General features: G+C 37.1%; 1 pseudogene across 1 annotated transcript; it reads right to left on the bottom strand.

Moving 5' to 3' along the window:
- Positions 1–1,803: 1,803 nt before the first annotated feature.
- Positions 1,804–19,791, bottom strand: LOC306665730 (glutathione S-transferase A4-like; annotated as a pseudogene). Its single transcript has 2 exons — positions 19,575–19,791; positions 1,804–2,902 (listed from the first exon to the last, which is right to left on the bottom strand). The product of its transcript is annotated as a glutathione S-transferase A4-like (transcript).
- Positions 19,792–24,097: the final 4,306 nt, after the last annotated feature.

The raw sequence follows: 24,097 nt of genomic DNA on the forward strand, positions 1-24,097 counted from the left end.
TTTGTTTATTGGAATGAGTTGAAAATGTGACCCCTACATACATCAGAGTCATATGGTTGACGGCATTACTGTTCCTAATCTTTCACTATTATATTCCTATCTTTTTTACATGGAATTTTGTGGTGTCTGGAAATGGAGGTAGAGTATGACTTTGGTCAATAACTATGGATAGGAGTGAAAATAGGCCTGGTTTCTATGCCAAATTCATTGTGTATTTCATTTTTGCTGTTTTGTGCACCTCTCAATGTCAAGAAAAGATTATTCCCTGCATAGACTGCAGGTTCTAGAAAAATGAAATGTACAGAACCAACATCAATCAATCCCACATTTAAGAATCAAGCCTAGCTGAGTTTGGAAGAGTTATTCAAGCAGACCTCAAATGTGTAAACTTGAAAAGAACTGTTGATGAAAGACTTTGAGTTTGGAATAAACTTTTTGCGTGTTATTAATGTAATAACTAAATAAAACAACCCTCAAAGAGCTATACCCTTAGATTTCTCCATTATTTGGAGAAAAATGATAAAATTCAACTCTCATTTATGGTGTAACTTTTAGTAGGTTAGGAATAGGTGTGTCTACAAAATAATCAGAAAAGGAAAACTATACACATAAGATACTTAAGGTATCTGTCAAAAGCATCCCTTATATAACAATAGATAGCGTAGGGACAGATGCTCACTGCACCAAATCTAATCAACATTTGAATTGAAGGACTGAGGCAATAGTCCTCAAGATCACACTCAGGATTCATGATCTGCTAGAAGGACAGGACTCAAAGACATTGTGATATCCATAGTTAGTCATTGCAGAGAAGGGATACAGATTAAAATGAGCAAAGTTATAAGAACATCTAGGAGAAATTCAAATCTCTCTTGATAGTTAAGTTCAATCACTTCAGTTGCTAGAGTATTTCTCCCTTTTGTCTCTTGCTTCAGTGGCACAAGATATACCAAATGCCCTGGTGGAAATCTCAGCTTCACCAATGGATCCGTTTTTATATCCATAGTAACCTGTCTCCTATCACTGCCCCTGCAACCCAGCAGTGCTGTGGTTAGGATGGGGAGCAAAATATATCTCTGTGTTGATTATCAGTCATAATAGTGAGAAGATCCACTTCACTTTCACTCTTTCTATTATTGGACTATATATTTGAATATGGGGTAGAAGATACCAGATAAGGGTTTCTTTTATGATGAACAGGGTTTGTCTCCAATTAGAGCTATCTTCAATAAATGAATTTATCTTTCTCTTAGTCCATCCACTTCTGGGTACTGGAATATGTCATATAACCAGTAAATTCCTTGAACACAAGTTCATTGTTGTAGTTCTTTTACCATGAAGTAATCTGAAACAATGCTTTGCAGAATACCATGATGGTGGATAAGGCATTTTGTGAGCTAACAGATGGTAGTGTTGGCAAAAGTATTAAGGAAAAGGAAAGAAAACCCATCTCTAGGACATTTGTCTATTTCAGTGAGGACAAGTCTTTACCCTTCCATGATAGAAGGGGTCCAATGTAATCCACATACCCCAAGATGGCTGGTTATTCCTCTTAGGAACAGATGGCATATTGGACTTAGCATCGATCTCTATCGTTGTTAGATTTAGCACTCAGCAGTAGTGCTAACCAGGTCACCTTGGTTTGGATAATTTGGTGGTGTTAGTTCCGTGTATAGCCTCAGTTCCTGCCAACATTTTTTCCCCATGGGTTTATTACAAAAAGCTCTAGGGTATGTGGAAGAGGGGATGATTGACACGTACTGAATGTGTTTCTGTTCACCTCATTGTTGAGAATTTCCTTTTTGGTGGATGCCCTCTGCTAACTATTTATTTTTATTTATTCTTTATTGGTGATTTCTTTATACTGGCTAATAACAACTGCATTTATTACTACCATTTGGCTTATAACTCAGAGAAGAATCATTCACCAGACATTGAGTAGTTATTAGACACTAAAAATTAGGAAAAGGCTGGAGGGGGATTTAGGTATAAAGAGAGGAGAGAGGAGCTCTGGGAGAACGTGGGATTCTGCCAATTATCAGGAAGAACTAAAACAGGAAATGAGTAACTTGACCAGCTCTAACTCAAATGCCAGCCTTCCCAAAAAAGGTTTTCCAAAAAATGTCCCATAATAATTATTCACTGAACAACAACAACAACAACAAAAGTTGATAGTTTTCAAAGAGAAGACATCTTTGACATGAAGGTCCCAACTCAACACAGCACTTTTAATGGAACCGAGAGCAATTAAGGTAGCACTGCAGGCGACCATCTCTAGGGACAAGCTCCTGCTCACAGAAGGCCATGTGGTTCTATGGCATAAAGATGTTGTAGACGGTCCTCACATAGATTTCATCAGGAGGGAGCTTTTTCTTGCTTCTGGGTCCAAGGAATCTTCTAATTGTAGGGAAATAACTTAATTTCTCTGTGTACTCCTGGAGGAAAGGAAACGTAGTCAGGATATTAGGAATTTTCTCTTCTAGCACCAAAATGTCTCTAGTAGAATCACATCAGCAAGGCTCAGCTGATTATCAACAAGAAAGTTTTGTCTATGACCCCTTAAATCTTTTCAAAAGAGGAAAGAATCTAATTATAGCTTTCTGGGTAATGTTAACCACTTCCTTTTGTTGATCATCTGGTTTTAAGGAAGTATGCATAATAAGCAGTTCCAAGGGATCCAGCATCCCCTCCACATGCATGCCAGCCAATCACAGTTCTCTCCTTGAGGTCCTTGCCAAAGAGCTAGTGCTTTTCTGTGATGTAGTGGAGAATGCTTTGGGTCTGGACTAACTTCATCCCACTAATTTCAACCATGGGCACTTGTTGGAACAGCAAGTGATTACCATCCTGCCATTGTGCAATTGTTCTTTTGTTTGCAGAAATTCTTCATCAAACTCAACTCCTGAGAGTCAGGTTACATATGATTATTTACTATCCAAAAGTTACAATTTTAATCTCTTCTGAAGTTCAGAATTAGCTCAGAAACTGTTTTTCTAATAAAGAATCATTATTTGCAGAACAGGGCATCGATTTACTCCAAAATCTTCAAGGTCTGTTCTACATTTCCCCTATTGGTTTATGTTGTACAGCATCTCTTTTTGCTACCAACGCTATTATTGGATCTGCTGGATCATCAGCCCAAATAGAAGAGAAGCGCACAGTGAACACGGCTGAACTTGTAGAGATTTCCCTTGCTCTGATCCCCCTTGAAATCCAGAGCTTTACAAGCAACTTGGTAGCTAAGCTGAAATAGCTCACTCCATTGTCACCTCCAAAATCCAAAAAGGCACTATGCATTTTTTTCCATAATAGGAAGTTTCTTGGGAGAGATATTTTGACATGCTCCAGACCACTGGACTCCAAGCAATTTCCCTGATGTGTATGGCCTCTGAACTTTTGTAGTTTATTTCCTGACCTTTCATTCTTATATAGCTTTCTAAGGCATTTAAATCACTTTATATTTTCCATTCATCATATACAATCAGCACAATATCATCAACATTTAGATTAGTGTGATGTAGACCAGATGGAATGTCAAGATGATAAAAATAGGAGACAGAACAGAGTTGACATGATACAGAGGCTGCAGTCCCAAAGTGTACTATCAGCTTCTCTGGTGAAAACAAACTCCTAGTGCTTAACGTTTTAGGGGAAAAATTCACCAGCTGAGTTAAAAGCAGCATACACAAATGTGAGAAATGGTATCACTTTGCTCCAAAAAAGATATTAAAGTGGGAAAGAAGCTACAATTGTAGTAACCATCTGATTATCCTAATTCATAGTCATTCTCCAATATTTATCTGATTTCTACATATTAAAAACAGGTGGTGAGGTAATTACAATCTTGACAGGAATCACCACTATTGCATCTTTTAAAGTTCTGAGGTTGACAATAATCTCTGTAATTACTCCAGGTACATGGTATTGCTTTCAGTTTACTATTCCGAAAGAGCTTCCACTTAGCCTTTCCTGTGATAATGCTCCCTACTCTAACAAAGAGGCAATGTAGGAATTCCACAAATTGCCAAGTGTATCTGTTCCAATCACATGTTAAGAAACTGGGGTATCAATGCAGAGAGCGTGTGTGAGGCTGTAGAGATTGCTGTGAATCAAACATAGCCTCCATTCATCTCCTTGCAACTATAAACCCTCACTATAACTGATAGGACTGGAGTGACATTTTGGGTCTTTAAGAATTGGTTTTATTTCAGACATGGTATTTAGTAATAACTAACACCTCAGTATCTGCCCCTCAACTACACAATCACCCTACCATACGGCCCCAGATCTTTTGGGGGGACAGGTTGGTGGAAAATATGCAGTATATATTGTAACAGTACTAAAGACTCTTTCCCCCTAATAATTATAATAATAAAAAGTGTTTCTTTTCAAGGAGACCTGATCTTCTCTTCAAACAAAAGGCTCTCAAATACTTGGGTCAGGAAATTGGGTGAGAGGCAATGGCTCAAGTTAGGGTTTTGACTATGAAAACCAGGAGGGTTTTTTTTTTTTTTTTTTTTTCCTTTCTTTTTATAGATCAAGCAATGCTCTAGTAGGCTACTTATATATTTTTAATTCCCAGGGACACTGTGATATATTACTTATCACCAAATGTCCCTATATTTTCTGGATGTTTATCATTCTTTGGTGGTAAAATGCTAGCTTTTAATCTCCATTACTTTAGGATCCCCATCGTAATAAGGGAGCCTAGCTTGATGCCAATATTCCAGAAGTCATGTCCAGATATCTGGTTTAGAAATGAGAATTAATACAACTCTGTGTGTGTGTGTGTGTGTGTGTGTGTGTGTGTGTGTGTGTGTGTGTGTGTGTTACTGGAGATTGAACCCAGGGACTTGCACATGTTAGACAAGTGCTCTATCACTGAACCACTTCTCCATTTCCTTTTGTTTTTCCCATTTCATATTTTGAGACAGGGTCTTGCTAAGTTGTCCAGGTTGACCTCCAACTTGTGTTCCTCTTGCTCTAGCCTCTTGAGTTGCTGGGATTACAGGTATGTGTGAACAAGCTTGGCCAACAATTATTTTTAAGGCTCCTCTCATTAATGTATTTTGAAGCCTTAGTGACATTCTGGGCCCTGTAATGGTATATAGTTGGTGTGTGTGCATGTATGCATGTATGCATGTGTGCATGCATGTAGAGTATGCATTATAAATTCTCCAATCTTCTTATCTTCTTATGTCTTTATGTTCCTTTCTATTTATCTTGCCAGGGAAGTTATGGTATATCAATCTCATTAAGCATAGTCCACTGTTAAGTTCAACTCTCAATCAACTGACTAAACTGTTAGAACAATTTCTAGCTACACTTGCTAACACATCAAATCTAACATCTCTGCTCCATGCACTCAAATCAAATCATTCACCTTGATACAAGATTATAATCTGCCCTTCTTTGTATGACATCCTTAAGAATCCATTTCCATATATACTCCCTGGATTCTGCCAAATATATTAGCAATATTCTATAACTTATTCAGTGAGTTGGTTAGTTCTTTTTGGATCATACTTATATTTGATCCTTTGGAGCAAGTTGAGATTTGATGCTAGTTGTGGTTCTGGTGTTAAAAGGCAGTTGGGTTACACCTTGAGCATAATGGGCATCCCTTTGTAATGCCTGTTTATTTCAGGTAATATCATTCTAGGTTTGAAAAGCAAAGGAAAGCTGTTCTCCATACACAAGGGAGAGCAGATCAATTCTCCTTAAAAGGAATATTTGGTGTTAGATTCTCAGTTTGATGTGAGTCCAACTAGATGCTCCCATTTCAAGTTTCAAGGTCCCATTTCATATCCAACAATACCCTACATTTTATGTGACAGCTTGGCAAGCCTTTGAACTCAACTGCCTTTGTAATTCTGCATTCTGCATAGTAAATATTGTATATTTTGTGATTTATATTAAACATTTCCAGTTCAATTTAGTAGTATGATTTGGGTCTCTCAATCAGATTCTGACAGTTACAGACATGTTGGTTAAGACATTGACTTTAAGATAATGTACTAGAAAGGTCCCGTTGGAAATTAACATCAAGGTACCAATGATGATAACACTGACTGCAGTGTGCCACTGATTTTATTAGAGTGCACTTGAGTTTTAACATAAAGAAAATAAGTTTAGCTCGAGCCACTGTCTGAAGGCTAGAGAGTTCCAAAGAATTCCACAAATAATCTAATGTCTTGAAGTTACAGGGCAGATATTGCTGGAAAAGTAGTCTCTTTCTTCTCTGCCTCATCTTCTCCTTCTACACCTACTATTGACAGAAAGAAGTTTAAGTTGATTGACAAAACAGAAAAGCAGTTTGCAGGGTACAGCTCCAGTACTACAAAATGAGAAAAAGACAGTTGATTTTGGCCCTTACAGATAATGAACCAAGGACTATAGTCAAGCCTATAGCTGGTGCAGATAACCAGATTGAAATTGAAAGAAGTAAATCCAATTCTAATTAAAAAGATCTTAGATTGCTCTGTGATTCATAAGAATTTTGATATTTACATTGAAAGAGTGTAAAAAGAAAACCTACTGTTTTATAAAAGAGGGTAAAAAGGAAATCTACTGTTTTGAAATAACTTTTATACATATATAGATTATACTCTTAAAATAGTAATAAATGTAGCTCATGATATATATTTCAGAGATGGAAAATATCTTAATTTTCTCTTCCATCTTGTTATCTTTTGCATGTCTGGATTACAGAACATCGTTACTAATCCACTGGATTTAACCTGAAGTTCCCTGTTCTAAGAGAATAAGCTCAAGTAAGAGTAGAATTAGTACTTAATGAGAAGTTAGTTAAGTAGGTTTTGTTAATTCTTCTTTGCTACAGCTTGGCTTTTTTTTTTTTTTTTTTCAAGGTCAAGTGCCTTCATAGCTTCGCATCTATGACAGTACTTCATGGAACATCCTCATTTCGCACTGGGAAGGAAAGAGGTGTAAGTGAGAATTATACAAATCAGAGTCACATTTCTAGCTACCTGTTCTGTTTGTAGTGCTGGGACTTGAACCCAGGGCCTCTTGCATATTGGACAAGTGTTCTACCATGGAGCTACATCCCCAGCTCACCAGTTACCTGTTTTACCAGTCAAATGGTAAAAAGGAGGAGAAAAATATTTTTTAGATCACACTTGTTGCAAGCTTTTTAAATTCTGAGGATATGCAGATGCACCAGTGTTTGTGCATTTTTTTGTGTCAGGTTATCATGTATAGAAAATTTTAACTGTCATTTAAAAATATATGAGTATATATTTTTATCACTGTAGCAAAATTGGAAAGAATACTTAACTCATGAAAGACAGAAGCAGTACAATACTAAGTTCCTTTTTTAGACTTGAGATTTAACTAGATTGAACCAGGCCTGGTGCCACATGCTTGTAATCCTTGCTACTCAGGAGGCTGAGGATTGTTGGGTAGGGGTCAACCTGGACAACTAATGAGACCTATTTCAATAAATAAATAAATAAATAGGTTTGGGGCTATAGCTCAGTAGTAGAGCACCCCTGAGTTCTTAGAACTGGAGGGGAAATGATTTAACTATCACAGTGAGCTTAGGATTTAACTACAGCACTTGTGAGTTTCTAAGGTTTCAAATTTGGCTGTTCTCACATCTACATTTGTGATGCTGTAAGGCATCTGTAAATGCTATCCACTAGGCTTAATTTAAATGATCTCGTTAACACCCTGACAAGCAGCAAACTTTCCATCTTTATGACTCCAAAGTGTGGAACAAGAAAGTTTGGTGTGTATGTGGGGGTGAGGGAAGTTGAGAAAAAGAAAACGTCCGGGCCGGGGGAGGTCTGATACCAAAGTTCAAATATCAGCATGAAAAATATTTCAGTGGTCAGAAATGAATCAGAAATTTGGGGAAGTAAAAATCATAAAAAGGTCCAGGGATAGGGACATGAGAGTTTTAATTCACGATATTAAATTATTTAGGTATTTCAGGGTAGAATATTTCTAATGACATTAAAGATATATTTCTCAAAGATTGAGATTTTTAATGTTTTTATTAGTGCATTATAATTATACAAAATAGTGGGGTTTGTTGTGACATATTCACATATGTGGTAGCCTCCAGGGATACTGAGGTGACAATGACATCTGCATCTTTTTTTTTTTTTTTAATTTTTTTATTTATTGTAAACAAATGGGATACATGTTGTTTGTCTGTTTGTACGTGGGTTAAAGGCATACCATTTGTATAATCATAAATTTACATATGATAATGTTGTTTGATTCATTCTATTATTTTTTCCCTTCCCCCCACCCCTCCCACCCTTCTTTTCCCTCTAAACAGTCCTTTCTTCCTCGATTCTTGTCCCCCTCCCTAACTCTAACCCTAACCCTAACCCTAACACTAACTCTCCCCACCCTCCCCCTTATGTGTAATCATCCACTTATCAGCGAGATCATTCGTCCTTTAATTTTTTGAGATTGGCTTATCTCACTTAGCATGATGGTCTCCAATTTCATCCATTTGCCTGTAAATGCCATAATTTTATCGTTCTTTATGGCAGAGTAATATTCCATTGTATATATATACCACAGTTTCTTTATCCACTCATCAATTGAACGACATCTAGGTTGGTTCCACAATCTGGCTATTGTGAATTGAGCAGCTATGAACACTGATGTGGCTGTATCTCTGTAGTATGCTGATTTTAAGTCCTTTGGGTATAGACCAAGGAGTGGGATAGCTGGGTCAAATGGTGGTTCCATTCCAAGTTTTCTAAGGAATCTCCACACTGCTTTCCAGAGTGGCTGCACTAATTTGCAGCCCCACCAGCAATGTATGAGTGTACCTTTCTCCCCACATCCTCGCCAACACCTGTTGCTTGTATTTTTGATAATTGCCATTCTAATTGGGGTGAGATGGAATCTTAGGGTGGTTTTGATTTGCATTTCTCTTATTACTAGAGATGTTGAACATTTTTTCATATGTTTGTTGATTGCTTGTACATCTTCTTCTGTGAAGTGTCTGTTCATTTCCTTAGCCCATTTGTCGATTGGATTATTTGTATTGTTGGTGTAGAGTTTTTTGAGTTCTTTATAGATTCTGGAGATTAGTGCTCTATCTGAAGTATGAGTGGCAAAGATATTCTCCCACTCTGTAGGCTCTTTCTTCACATTACTGATAGTTTCCTTTGCTGAGAGAAAGCTTTTTAGTTTGAATCTATCCCAGTTATTGATTCTTGCTTTTATTTCTTGTGCTATGGGAGTCCTGTTGAGGAAGTCTGGTCCTAGGCCGACATGTTGAAGATTGGGACCTACTTTTTCTTCTATAATCTGCAGAGTCTCTGGTCTGATTCCAAGGTCCTTAATCCATTTTGATTTGAGTTTTGTGCAGGGTGAGAGATATGGGTTTAGTTTCATTCTGTTGCATATGGATTTCCAATTCTCCCAGCACCATTTGTTGAAGAGGCTATCTTTTCTCCATTGCATATTTTTGGCGCCTTTGTCTAGTATTAGAAAGTTGTATTTATTTGGGTTTGTGTCCGTGTCCTCTATTCTGTACCATTGATCTACCTTTCTATTTTGGTACCAATACCATGCCATCTTTGTTACTATTGCTTTGTAATAAAGTTGAAGTTTGGGTATTGTGATACCCCCTGCTTCGTTTTTCCTGTGAAGGATTGCTTTAGCTATTCTGGGTTTCTTATTCTTCCAGATGAATTTCATGATTGCTTGCTCTATTTCTGTAAGGTACGTCATTGGGATTTTAATTGGAATTGCATTGAATCTGTATAGCACTTTTGGTAGTATGGCCATTTTGACAATATTAATTCAGCCTATCCAAGAACATGGGAGATCTTTCCATCTTCTAAGGTTTTCTTTAATATGTTTCTTTAGTGTTCTGTAGTTCTCATTGTAGAGGTCTTTCACCTCTTTTGTGAGATTGATTCCCAAGTATTTTATTTTTTTCGATGCTATCATGAATGGGGTAGTTTTCATAATTTCTCTTTCTGAGGATTCATCATTTATGTATAAAAATGCATTGGATTTATGAGCATTGATCTTGTAACCTGCTACTTTACTGAATTCACTTATGAGTTCTAAAAGTTTTCTGGTGGAATTTCCTGGTTCCTCTAAGTATATAATCATATCATCCGCAAATAGGGATAGTTTGAGTTCTTCTTTTCCTATTCGTATTCCTTTAATTTCTTTGGTCTGTCTAATTGCTCTGGCTATAGTCTCAAGAACTATATTGAATAGGAGTGGTGAAAGAGGGCATCCCTGTCTTGTTCCAGTTTTTAGGGGGAATGCTTTCAGTTTTTCACCATTTAGAATGATATTAGCCATGGGCTTAGCATAGATGGCCTTTACAATGTTAAGGAATATTCCCACTATCCCTATTTTTTCTAGTGTTTTGAGCATGAAGGGGTGTTGTATTTTATCAAATGCTTTTTCTGCATCTATTGAAATAATCATGTGATTCTTGACTTTAAGTCTATTGATATGGTGAATTACATTTATTGATTTCCGGATGTTGAACCAACCTTGCATCCCTGGGATAAAACCCACTTGATCGTGGTGCACTATCTTTTTAATATATTTTTGTATGCGATTTGCTAAAATTTTATTGAGAATTTTTGCGTCAATGTTCATTAATGATATCGGTCTGAAATTTTCTTTCCTCGATTTGTCTCTGTCTGGCTTGGGTATCAGGGTAATATTGGTTTCATAGAATGAGTTTGGGAGGGTACCCTCCTCTTCTATTTCATGGAATACTTTGAGAAGTATTGGAATGAGCTCTTCTTTAAAGGTTTTGTAGAACTCGGCTGAGAACCCACCTGGTCCTGGACTTTTCTTTGTTGGTAGGCTTTTGATGACCTCTTCTACTTCATTACTTGAAATTGTTCTATTTAAATTGTGTATGTCCTCCTCGTTCAATTTAGGCAATTCATATGTCTCTAGAAACCTGTTGATGTCTTTGAAATTTTCTATTTTTTTGGAATATAGATTTTCAAAATAGCTTCTAATTATGTTTTGTATTTCAATCGTGTCTGTTGTGATATTTCCTTGTTCATTCCGAATTTTAGTGATTTGGGTTTTCTCTCGTCTTCTCTTTGTTAGAGTGGCTAAGGGTTTATCAATTTTGTTTATTTTTTCAAAGAACCAACTATTTATTTTGTCAATTTTTTGTATTGTTTCTTTTGTTTCAATTTCGTTGATTTCAGCTCTGAGTTTAACTATTTCCTGTCTTCTACTACTTTTGGTGTTGATCTGTTCTTCTTTTTCTAGGGCTTTGAGCTGTAGTGTTAGATTGTTTATTTGTTGATTTTTACTTCTTTTATTGAATGTGATCCATGAAATAAATTTTCCTCTAAGTACTGCTTTCATAGTGTCCCAGAGATTTTGATATGATGTTTCTTTGTTCTCATTTACCTCTAAGAATTTTTTAATTTCCTTCCTAATATCTTCTGTTATCCATGCATCATGTAATAGCATATTGTTTAATCTCCAGGTGTTGGAGTAGCTTCTGTTTTTTACTCTTTCATTTATTTCTAATTTCAATCCATTATGATCTGATAGAATACAAGGTAGTGTCTCTCTCTTCTTGTATTTGCTTACATTAGCTTTGTGGCATAATATATGGTCTATTTTAGAGAAGGATCCATGTGCTGCTGAGAAGAAAGTGTATTTGCTCTTGGTTGGATGGTATATTCTATAAATGTCTGTTAAGTCTAAATTATTGATTGTGTTATTGAGATCTATGGTTTCTTTGTTCAATTTTTGTTTGGAAGATCTGTCCAGTGGTGAGAGAGGCGTGTTAAAATCACCTAGTATTATTGTGTTATGGTCTATTTGGTTTCTGAAATTGAGAAGGATTGGTTTGACATACATGGATGAGCCACTGTTTGGGGCATAGATGTTTATGATTGTTATGTCTTGCTGATTTATGGTTCCCTTAAGTAGTATGTAATGTCCTTCTTTATCCCTTCTGACTAGTTTTGGCTTGAAGTCCACATTATCTGAAATGAGGATGGATACCCCAGCTTTTTTGCTGAGTCCATGTGCATGGTATGGTTTTCCCCATCCTTTCACCTTTAGTCTATGAGTATCTCTTTCTATGAGGTGAGTCTCTTGCAGGCAACATATTGTTGGATCTTTCTTTTTGATCCAATCTTCCAGTCTATGTCTTTTGATTGATGAGTTCAGGCCATTAATATTCAGGGTTATTATTGAGATATGATTAGTATTCCCGGTCATTTGGTTCATTTTATTTATTTATTTATTTATTTATTTTGAAACGACTTGGTTCTTCCTTTATTTGACAGTTCCTTTAGGATAGTTCCTCCCATTGCTGATTTGTTTCTTTGTTTTTCATCTCTTCCTCGTGGAATATTTTGCTGAGAATGTTCTGTAATGCTGGCTTTCTTTTTGTAAATTCTTTTAGCTTTTGTTTATCCTGGAAGGATTTTATTTCCTCATCAAATTTGAAGGTAAGTTTTGCTGGGTATAAGATTCTTGGTTGGCATCCATTTTCTTTCAGGGCTTGAAAAATGTTGTTCCAGGCCCTTCTAGCTTTTAGGGTCTAGATTGAAAAATCTGCTGATATCACTATTGGTTTCCCCTTGAATGTAATTTGATTCCTCTCTCTTGCAGCCTTTAAAATTCTGTCTTTATTTTGTATGTTAGGTATTTTCATTATAATGTGCTTTGGTGTGGGTCTGTTGTAATTTTGTATATTTGGAGTCCTATAAGCCTCTTGTACTTGATCTTCCATTGCATTCTTCAGATTTGGGAAATTTTCTGATAGTATTTCATTGAATAGATTGTTCATTCCTTTGGTCTGTTTCTCTAAGCCTTCCTCAATCCCAATAATTCTTAAATTTGGCCTTTTCATGATATCCCATAGTTCTTGGAGATTCTGTTCATGATTTCTTACCATCTTCTCTGTTTGTTCAACTTTGTTTTCAAGGTTAAATATTTTATCTTCAATGTTTGATGTTCTGTCTTCCAGGTGTTCTATCCTATTGGTTTTGCTTTCTATGGAGTTCTTAATTTGGTTTATTGTTTCCTTCATTTCAAGGATTTCTGTTTGGTTTTTTTTCAATATCTCTAACTCTTTATTGAAGTGATCTTTTGCTTCCTGTATTTGCTCTTTTAACTGTCGATTGGTGTGATCATTCAGTGCTTGCATTTGCTCTTGCATCTTGTCATTTGCTTCCCTGATCATTTTAATTATGTACATTCTGAACTCCCTTTCTGTCATTTCTTCTGCCATGCTGTCGTTGGGTTTCATTGATGTAACATTTAGATTTGTTTGCAGCATTTTCTTTCCTTGTTTTCTCATATTTTTCAGGTATCAGTTGACCGCTGTGATATTGCAGATTTCCTCTATTGTCTTATAATATCCCTGAAAACTTCTAGTATATCCCCTCTTAGCCTTCAGTAGCCTGAAATCTTGGAGGAAGTTGATAATGCAGTGCTCCACAAGGGAGCTGACTCCCTAGGGGTGGTGGCCTTCCGGTGGGGTATATTCCCTGCTAGTGGGCAGAGGTACCTTCACTTGCTGATGATTGGTCCTCCAAAGGGGAAGTAGGATGTGGGCTGATGCAAGGCCAGTTTGGGCCTGTGTCTCTGATTTTACAGTCCTTTTGGGAGAACCTCACCCGACAGGGAGGACTCACCCAGTGGGGAGGTCTCGCTGGTCGGTTTCCTTCCCAGAGGTTCCGTTCAATTCACAACTACCGCCTGGGCTGGGCAGCCTTCTTCTGCAATGTTCCCAGGGACCCAGACCTATCTCCTGGGCCTGGAAGCCTCGCCCTTCGCAGACGAATCTCCTTAGGCTGCCTCTCCTCAGAGAAGCTGCCTGAAGTCCTGGAGCCTTCGCTCCGCCCCTCAGTTTGTCTGTGGGGCTCTTCCACCAAGAAGCCGCCTAGGCCCTGGGACCCTGCTCTGCACTTTTCGTCTGGCTATCCGGCCCCTCCTCTGAGCAGCCACCTGGAGTCCCTTACGATCGCTCCGAGTCCCAGTGACCCGCCACACGCCTTTTCCTCTGGCAGCCACCTGGTGTTCCGTGCGGTCGCTCTAAGTCCAAGTGACCCACCACGCACCTCCTTCTCCACTAGGCAGTCACCCAGAGATCTGGTGCGTTCGTCACGAGTCCCAGGAACTCACTGTGCACCTTCTCGTCCCGACTGCCACCCGTAGCCCTGGTGCAGTCACTTCGAGCCCAAGCACCCCGCCGCTCCTCCTCCTTCTCCAGACAACCCCCCTGTGTTCAGGAGCGGATGCTCTGGGACCAAACCACTCACCACGCTGCTCCACCGGATAGCCGCCCGGAGCCCTGGCGCAGCTGCTCCAAGTCCAAGCGACGTGCTGAGCCCGTATTTCTCCTTCTCCTCTGGGCAGCCCCCTGTGTTCAGGGGTGGTCGCTTTCAGTCCAAACAGCTCACCGAGCACCCTCTCCTTCGGGCAGCCTCCCGGAGCCCGGGTGGGTTGCGCTGAGTCCAAGCGCTGTGGTGGGCAGCCACCTCTCCAATGCTCCCAGTTGTCGGCGTTCACTGCTCCAACGGGGGGAGGGGCGTCTCGCCAGCAGCTCTACTTCACAAAGTTCCCTGCTTTCGGGACTACTGCCCCGTCCGGGTCGCCTCCCCAACCGGGGAGACTCACCCGGCTGCTTTGAGTTGGTCCCAAGTCTCTCTATATCTCCTCTTCTTGAGACCTGAGTCCTGGAGCAACACAAAACGCAGCCACCCTCTAGTCCGCCATCTTGAATCACCAGTCGACATCTGCATCTTAAATGAGAACATATCTGCCAGTGGCAAAATGAATTACGATGAACAAAACTAACCAAATTTTATTTCTACCCCCTTCCACCTTAAGAATCTTATCTTACTTTATTTTTATTGCTTTTAAAATATTCTGCTTAAGATATTGTAAGTTAAGTGGTCTATATGAACTTTGTTTTACATTGTTTTCACAAAACTTAGTACAATGTCTAGTTCGCTATAGATTGTTAGTAGTATTTATTGAATGTGTCTGTGAATGAAAAAAGTGAATCATACTGTGATCTCAATTGCTAAAACAATGCATTATTAAATGGAGGGCACAAAATTTACATTAGAGAACTACAGTCCATGGCAGGAATAACCAACTGAACCATTCTTAACCCAGGATCAGTGACTGAGCAAGCACTCTTCAAATATTGGGAAATTTTAGTCATTGATCATTCACTCTTTGAGAAAAATTTTATCAAACACTTGTTATGTACCAGTTCCTGGAACAGGCATGGGAGTAATAATTTCCAATAAAAGCAATACCCAACTCCTGCATATTCAAGTGAATACTTGCACATGTTAAGAAAATGTAAAGACTTATTTATTTGTTCTTTTCAAATGAAGGAATGTGTTTTATAAAGCAATTAGATGTGCCTTTGGGAAAAATATTGAATGATGTCTTCTGATGAAAAATATTTTTTTTAATTTAAAAATGATGCTGTACATCTGTCCTTGTAAAAAACTGTTTGTTCCAATGCAGAATCACAGCATAATTTCTTTAGATATATAGGAAATGAACTCGAGACATCTAACACCTACAAAGTAGGTAACTCTATTGAAGTTATTGGCACCATGATGAGCTGATCAAGTTTGTTCATTTTCACTGCCACCTGGTTGAAAAAGATGAAGAAGTCTTGATCTGTATGATGAGTTACCTAATTTCAAGACGCTAAAATGTGGAAAAAACATGACAAGAGGTAAAATATTAATTTTGTAGTTATCTGGTCCAGAGCCTAATTCTATTTTACTCATATGTGCTGACTTTTCCAAAAATGCAAATACTGTGCAGGGCCTGGATTACCCTTTTCTTTGCTCATCATTCTACGAAGTCAAGTCACTGGCAGCAAAGCTATTTGTGGTAGTCAAGTCTCTTATAACACATACATGCAGAACTGTGCATTAGAAGTGCTGTATTCAATGTGGTTCTTCATAGAGTTGCAAACATCGGAGTAATTCAAGTTTTGTGTTGATCAAAGATTAGTCTCATGAATTAAAAATGATGTCCTTTTATTGCTCCCTTATTCTATGCTGAGGGCATTTTTTAATATATTAAATATGTTCATTTGTTTTTTCAGTATGTTCAATTGCTGCTTTATAATTTTGATAGGAATATGTGAAAAGAACATGATTTCAAATGACTATAACTACATTATATATTATGATTAACAGTATCAATATAGTGATATCATTTATATAATACTTAAAATTCTCTTACCTTCTTCATATAGATGTAGGCTTGAAATGATGCACATGTTTTCTTAGGCTATATAAACTTTAAATTTCCATGCCTTATTTATATTCTTAGAATTTTCATGCATCTTTAAGCAAGTTTAAGGTATTTTTTTTCCCCTGAATCTACTGCCTTTTTTTTTTTTAACTAAAAGAATTATCCCCAAAGGAAGTAGTTGTTAATGATGCATAGTGACTGATAGGATACTGATGGGTTTTTGACCTAGTTTCTTTTTCATTTAGGATAAAAACAAAAGAACTAAAAGCTGTCACCTCAGTAGCCAGACCATTTTCTACAGACTGCCCATGGACTTGAACATTCCAAGGCAATTTATGCAACCATTTCCAGTTGAATAGTCATGAAAATCTGAAAATCTTCTCAACTTGTGGACAATTCTGAGCTTGAGGAAAGGTCTAATTAATTTTCAATAGCTGAATGTGATAATAGTGCATATGGGCATCTTCCAGAGTATGTGCAAAGTGACTTGACTTCTGGTGTGTGTTGAGTGGTATCATAGGATACTGAAAGGTACATGGGGACCCATGTCTTCTGATCTCTGGTAAAAGTCACTGTTCACCATAGTACTGCAAATGACATGATACCAGAGCAATCAAAAGGAGAGTGTATATTTTAAGCATACCTGGTAATTATTTTGTAAGATTTGGTTTTCATGATGTCAAACAACTTTGATAGTTAGATTTGTTCCTTGACCTGAATAATCTGTGTTCTTCTCTTTGAACACTATCTCAAAAACCTCCACTGAAATGCCATGAACTGCATCTCCTAATGGAGCATCCCAGACGACCAAAAAAGTTTTGGGACTCACTGGCATTGAAGAGTTTTATTCCCTTGGCAGAAAACTGTGTAGCATATTTGGATAAATTAAATATATATATTTATAAATAATATGTAATATATAATTATAAATAATTTATATGCATATAATCATATATAGAATTAAAATTTTATGTACACATATTATGATATACCACAATTACTCCTCCAAAACACCTCTCCCAATACATGTTTTGTTGCTAGCAAAGGAAACTATTCTCTTAGGCTTTATGGTGTTGCATGCCAAACATACACAAGATTCTGAAGTCACAAAAAAGGATGTGCTTAATCTTCCTTAAGAGTTGCATGTGGTCTTGGGGATACAGTTCTGGCTTTGGGTCTGAGCAGGTGGGTGCCGAGAGTCTGTGTTCTACTCTAGAAGGCCATTAAGCCTATAAATATTTTAAATGTATATGTAGGATACAATAACTATGGATTTCATTTTGGGATGTAAAATGACTAAAAATATAAACAGGAGGACTTGGGATGATAAGTTTGAGAACCACTGAACAGAGATATACTATTCTAATAGTGCATTGAAGAGGCAGACATAATTGGAGCAAAATGGGGAAAGTATCATGAGAGTGGTAAATATACAAAAGTTCAGAAGAGGGCATTAATGACAGCTGGGGAAGAAGCAGGCAGTGCTTCCTAGAGGAGGACATTTTTGAGGTGACTTGAAGAAAGATTTGAAATTATTCAGGTGAATAGAGTTCATTCCAGGTCGATGTAGAAAAACCTTGGAGGCATAGCACTGTGTACATCTACAAAAGATTCATAAGTCCAAGATCAAAGGAAAAGATCGAGTTTTGATTGGACATGATGTCAGTTTGTCCATACGCATTTCTTTCTTTTCCTCCTTCAGACTCTATTAAAATGAAGTAAAATATAACCTCTTGCTCCCACACACAGCATCATCTACAGAGGATGAAGAGGAGACATTAATGCAGGAAGGTTTATTACATTTTGTGAAATTTTAAAAAGTTAATAGAAATAGGAATGACATTTAAAAATATTTAAAAATTCATGTGACACAAAATACAAGCAATCAAGAAGAGCCACCAATGGTGGTGCTGGTGCAGTCTTCAGGGGACCCTATTCTGAGGCAGTTGTGTGATCCACTCTCACCTAACACATAGGGCTGGCTCTTTGAATTCCTGTTGGTTCAGTCAAATGGAGGCATCAGGAGGTATCAGGAATTTCTTCCTTTTCTGTTGAGCAAACATCTGGCAGTGCCTGCTCTCCTCTGCCTAAGTCCACAGTTCCTGTGGGGCAAAGCGACTCTCTTCTATAGTTGCAGCTCCACCTGGTTGTAATAACAATTTCTTTTCTCATCTCTTCAGTCCTAGGGAGGGAATAGCTCTTTGATTCTGATGATCCTGGGGCTTTGCCTATCCCTTGGTGGTTTCCTTTAACCCTGTTCATATCCTTGTAATTGGTCTCTGTTAAACTCTTCAAGGAAGAACTCTCTGGAAATTACTTTAGGAAAAACTTCTCCACATATTGATACTGAAACATCTCCTAATGAAAATATAACTCTCAGTAACTTCAAAGTGAAACATACCAGTTGATATACCTCATTCATATATAGAAAGTAGCTGATTAGCCTATCTTACATTTTAAATATACATTAACGATCTAATATTTAAAGGTATAAGAGTCAAACCCTCTAAATAAAAGAGCAAAGAAACCTACAGAGAAGGTACTCAAAGGAAACAAAAACAATGCAAAAGTAGGCATTAATCCCTCCCAGATAAAAATTTCACAGCTCTAATCATTTCTTTAATTCATTAAGTTCCAAGTTTTCAATTATGTAAATATTTAAATGAAATTGACACAGGTACATTAAAATAGGTGAGAGATCATAAGCTAGAGTTTATATATATCTTTATATTAATTAAAATTAATGTTATATTATAATTACAGCTTTATCATTATATTACTATATTGTATGTTTTATAGTTATACCATATATTATAATATATAGCATATTTGAACTTTTATTGGTGTTCCACACTTGGAACCATGGGACAAAATGGGATTAAGATTAGTGAAAAAAGGAGAGATCCAAGATGGCAGACTTGAGAGTGACTGCGTTCCTTACTACTCCGTAACTTGGGTTTCAAGCAGAGAAAAATCTGTTTCTCTGTGAGGCAGTTTTGCTGCTTATCAATCCCCTGCTGTTTACCCCATTTGTCCACCTCCATCACCTATAGTCTGCAAGCATATGACTACTTTTTGAGTGCAGATCACTTACTGCTGCCTATCATCTGGCATTTGCCTATTTGACTGCCTCTTGCCTGCCCATCACCTACCTTTCACCTACCCATCAACCACCACCGAAGGTCCAACTGAAGATCATCTTCTGATAGCCTGCAGACTGCCCACAGACTGCCAGTGGATCACTGGCTGCCTGCTTAGAAGTTCATTGTCATAGTACACACAGGTTTGGTTACACATGGCTGCCACCATTTTTGGACAATAGCCAGGACCTGCAGGAACGCCGGCCTGACTGCACTCTGCCTCCCGGACCCCCGGCCCAACTGACCACACCCAAAATGAACTCAGAACCCATGCCCTGTGCTGCAGCTCCCCATCTGCCAAAGTGTTTGGAAACCAGTGAAACCATCTTGGATTATCCTGAAGCAGGAGCTGCCATTTTTCTGTGGGAACAATCCCATCCTGAGATGCCCACTGGAGACTGGGCATTGTCAGGTACCTGTCATGCATCAGGCTACTGAAGCCTGGGAGGTTTGAATAGTATATATATGACTGTTATAGTGTAGATTTTTTTCTCCTTTTTGAAAATTTTTGTTTTTATTTCTTTATTTTTCTTGCTCTATTTTTCTTTTGTTTACTTGTTTTCTCAGAGTCTTTTTCTCCCTTTTCTCATGCTAACAACCAACTTCTTCTGATTCTATGATCACTCTATGATCAAGTATTTCTTTATATTCTTTTCTTATCCCATTAACAGTTACATCCTATCCCCCTCCCCATCGTCTTTGTCCACCATTAGAAACTGTAAATCTCATTGCAAATCTATGTGTTGTTCTGTAGATTATAATTGAACTCATCTTCTCTGTTTATTATGACAAGATTGTTGATGTCTTCATAGGGGCTATTTGGTTTAGGGCTGAATATTGTTGTTATGAGGTGCGACTAATATTGATCTCCCCCTTAAAGAAGAGGTTTTGGAAACTTGAAGGGTCAAGGGTCACTTGAAGCCTACAGGGGGAAACTGCAATACCCCAGACCCGCACTGCTAGAGGGGAAGACACATGAACAACATGAAAAAGCAAGGAAAGAAAGTGTTACATACAAACCAAGATCTATATTAATAGAACCCAATGACAGCATGGTAGAAGAAACGTCAGAAAAGGAATTCAGAATATACATAATTAAAATGGTTTACCAAACAAAGGGTGAAATAAGAGAGCAAATGCAGGCAATGAATGGTCACTTCAATAAACAGATGAAAGAGCAACTACAGGAAGCAAAAGATGATTTCAACAGAGATAGGAATTCTAAAAAATATAAACCACAAACAAACAAACAAACAGAAATCCTTGAAATGAAGGAAACAATAAACCAAATAAAAAACTCAATGGAAAGCATCACTAACAGACTAGACCACTTCAAGACAGAACCTCAGAAAATGAAGACAAAATATTTAATCTTGAAAATAAAGTTGACCAGAGAAGATGGTAAGAAATCATGAACAGAACCTCCAAGAAATATGGAATATCATGAAAAGACCAAATTTAAGAATTAATGGGATTGAGGAAGGCACAAAGAAACAAACCAAAGGAATGAACAACCTATTCAATGAAATAATATCAGAAAACTTCCCAAATCTGAAGAATGAAACTGAGAATCAACTACAAGAAGCTTACAGAACACTAAATGTACACAATTATAACAGATCCACACCAAGGTACATTATAATGAAAACGTTTAACATCCAAAATAAAGATAGAATTTTAAAGGCTGTGAGAGAAAAGCATCTGATTACACATGGGGAAAACCAATACGGATATCAGCAGATTTCTCAACCTAGACCCTAAAAGCTAGAAAGGCATGGAACAACATATTTCAAGCTCTGAAAGAACATGGTTACCAACCAAGAATTTTATACCCAGCAAAACTAACCTTCATATTGGAAGATGAAATAAAATCCTTCCATGATAAACAAAAGTTAAAAGAATTTACAAATAGAAAGACTGCTATACAGAACATTCTCAGCAAAATATTCCATGAGAAGAAAATGAAAAGCAACAATGTAGGTCAGCAAAGGGAGGAGCTACCCTAAAGGAAAAGCCAATCGAAGGAGAAACCAAGTCAAGTTAAATACCAAAAATAAGCCAAAATGACTGGGAATACAAATCATATCTCAATAATAACCCTAAATGTTAATGGCCTAAACTCATCAATCAAAAGATATAGACTAGCAGATTGGATTGACAAACGAAGACCCAACAATATGCTGCCTTCAAGAGACTCATCTGATAGAACAAGACATCAACAGACTAAAGGTGAAAGGATGGGAAAAAACATACTACACACATGAACTCAGTAAAAAAGCAGGGGTTTCCATCCTTATATCTGATAAAGTGGATTTCAAGTCAAAGTTAGTCAGAAGAGATAAAGAAGGACATATCATACTGCTTAAGGAAACCATAACTCAGAAAGACATAAGGGTCATAAATATTTATGCCCCAAACAACAGGGCATCAATGTACATCAAACAAATCCTTCTCAATTCCAAGAATCAAATTGACCATAACACAATAATTCTGGGTCACTTTAACTCACTGCTGTCACCACTGGATAGATCTTCCAAACAAAAACTAAACAAAGAAACCATGGAGCTCAATAACACAATTAATAACTTAGACTTAAGAGACATATATAGAATATTCCATCCATCAATGAGTGAATACACTTTCTTCTCAGCAGCACATGGATCCGTCTCTAAAATAAACCATATATTATGCCCTTATATAGAGCTTTACAAAGCAGCCCTTAGTAAATACAAAAAAATAGAGATACTACCTTGTATTCTATCAGATCATAAAGGAATGAAATTAGAAATCAATGAAAAATAAACAGAAGCTACTCCAACACCTGGAGACTAAATAATATGCTATTGAATGAAGAATGGATAACAGAAAACATCAGGGAAGAGATAAAAAATTCTTGGAGGTAAATGAGAACAACGATACAACATACCAAAATCTCTGGACACTATGAAAGCAGCACTAAGAGGAAAATTCATTGCATGAGGCACATTCAAGAAAAGAATAAAAAGTCAACAACTATATGACCTAACATTACATCTCAAAGCCCTAGAAAAAGAAGAACAGAGCAATACCAAAAGTAGTAGAAGACAGGGAATAATTGAAATCAGAACTGCAATCAATGAAATTGAAACAAAAGAAACAATTAAAAAAGTTGACAAAACAAAAAGTTGGTTCTTGAAAAAATAAACAAAATAGATAAACCCTTAGCCACACTAACAAAGAGGAGAGAGAAAACTCAAATTACTAAAATTCATGATGAAAAAGGAAATATGCAGACACCATCTAATAGCAAAATTAGAAGCTGCTTTGAAAAACTATACTCCAACAAAATAGAAAATATCGAAGACGCTGACAAATTTTGAGACATATAATCCTCCCAAACTAAATTGGGAAGACATACACAATTGAAACAGATCAATTTCAAGCAATGAAATAGAAGAAGGCATCAAAAGCCTACCAACCAAGAAAAGCCCAGGACCAGGATTCTCAGCTGAGTTTTACAAGTCCTTCAAAGAAGAACTTATACCAATACTCCTCAAAGTATTCCAAGAAATAGAAAAGGAGGGAACCCTTCCAAATTCATTCTATGAAGCTAGTATCACTGATACCAAAACTAGATAAAGATGCATCAAGAAAAGAAAACTTTAGACCAATATGATGAACATAGATGCAAAAATCCTTAACAAAATTCTTGCAAATCACATACAAAACATATTAAAAAGATAGTGCACAACAATCAAGTGGGGTTCATCCCAGGGATGCAAGGTTGGTTCAACATCTGGAAATCAATAAATGTAATTCATCACATCAATAGACTTAAGGTTAAGAATCATATGATTATTTCAATAGATGCAGAGGAAGTGTTCAACAAAATACAACATCCCTTCATGCTCAAAACACTAGAAAAAATAGGGATAGTAGGAACATATCTCAACATTGTAAGGCTATCTCTGCTAAGTCCATGGTCAACATCATTCTTAATGGAGAAAAACTGAAAGTATTCCCTTGAAAAACTGGAACAAGACAGGGATGCCCTCTTTCACCACTTCTATTCAACATTGTCCTTGAAACTCTAGCAAGAGCATTAAACAGACCAAAGAAATTAAACAGATTCAAATAGGAAAAGAAGAACTCAAACTATCACTATTTGTTGATGGCATGATTCTGTACTGAGAGGATCCAAAAAACTCCACCAGAGAACTTCTAGACCTAATAAGTGAATTCAGCAAAATAGCAGGATATAAAATCAATACACATAAATCGAATGCATTTCTATTCATAAGCAATGAATCCTCTGAAAGAGATTAAGAAAACAACTCTATTCACAATAGCCTCAAAAAAATTAAATACTTGGGAATCAATCTAATAAAAGAGGTTAAAGACCTCTACAATGAAAACTACAGAACACTAAAGAAAGAAATTAAAGAAAACCTTAGAAGATGGAAAGATCTCCCATGTTCTTGGATAGGAAGAATTAATATTGTCAAAATGGCCATACTTCCAAAGGCAGTATACAGATTTAACACAATTCTAATTAAAATCCCACATAAATAACATTCCACATAGAAAGAGAGAAAGCAATCATGAAATTCATCTGGAAGAACAAAAGACCCAGAATAGCCAAAGCAATCCTGGGCAGGAAGAGTGATGCAGGAGATATCACAATACCAGACCTTAAACTGTACTACAGAGCAATAGTAACAAAAATGGAATGG

Source organism: Sciurus vulgaris, assembly GCF_902686455.1.
Source record: "Sciurus vulgaris genome assembly, chromosome: 7".
NCBI lineage: Eukaryota > Metazoa > Chordata > Mammalia > Rodentia > Sciuridae > Sciurus > Sciurus vulgaris.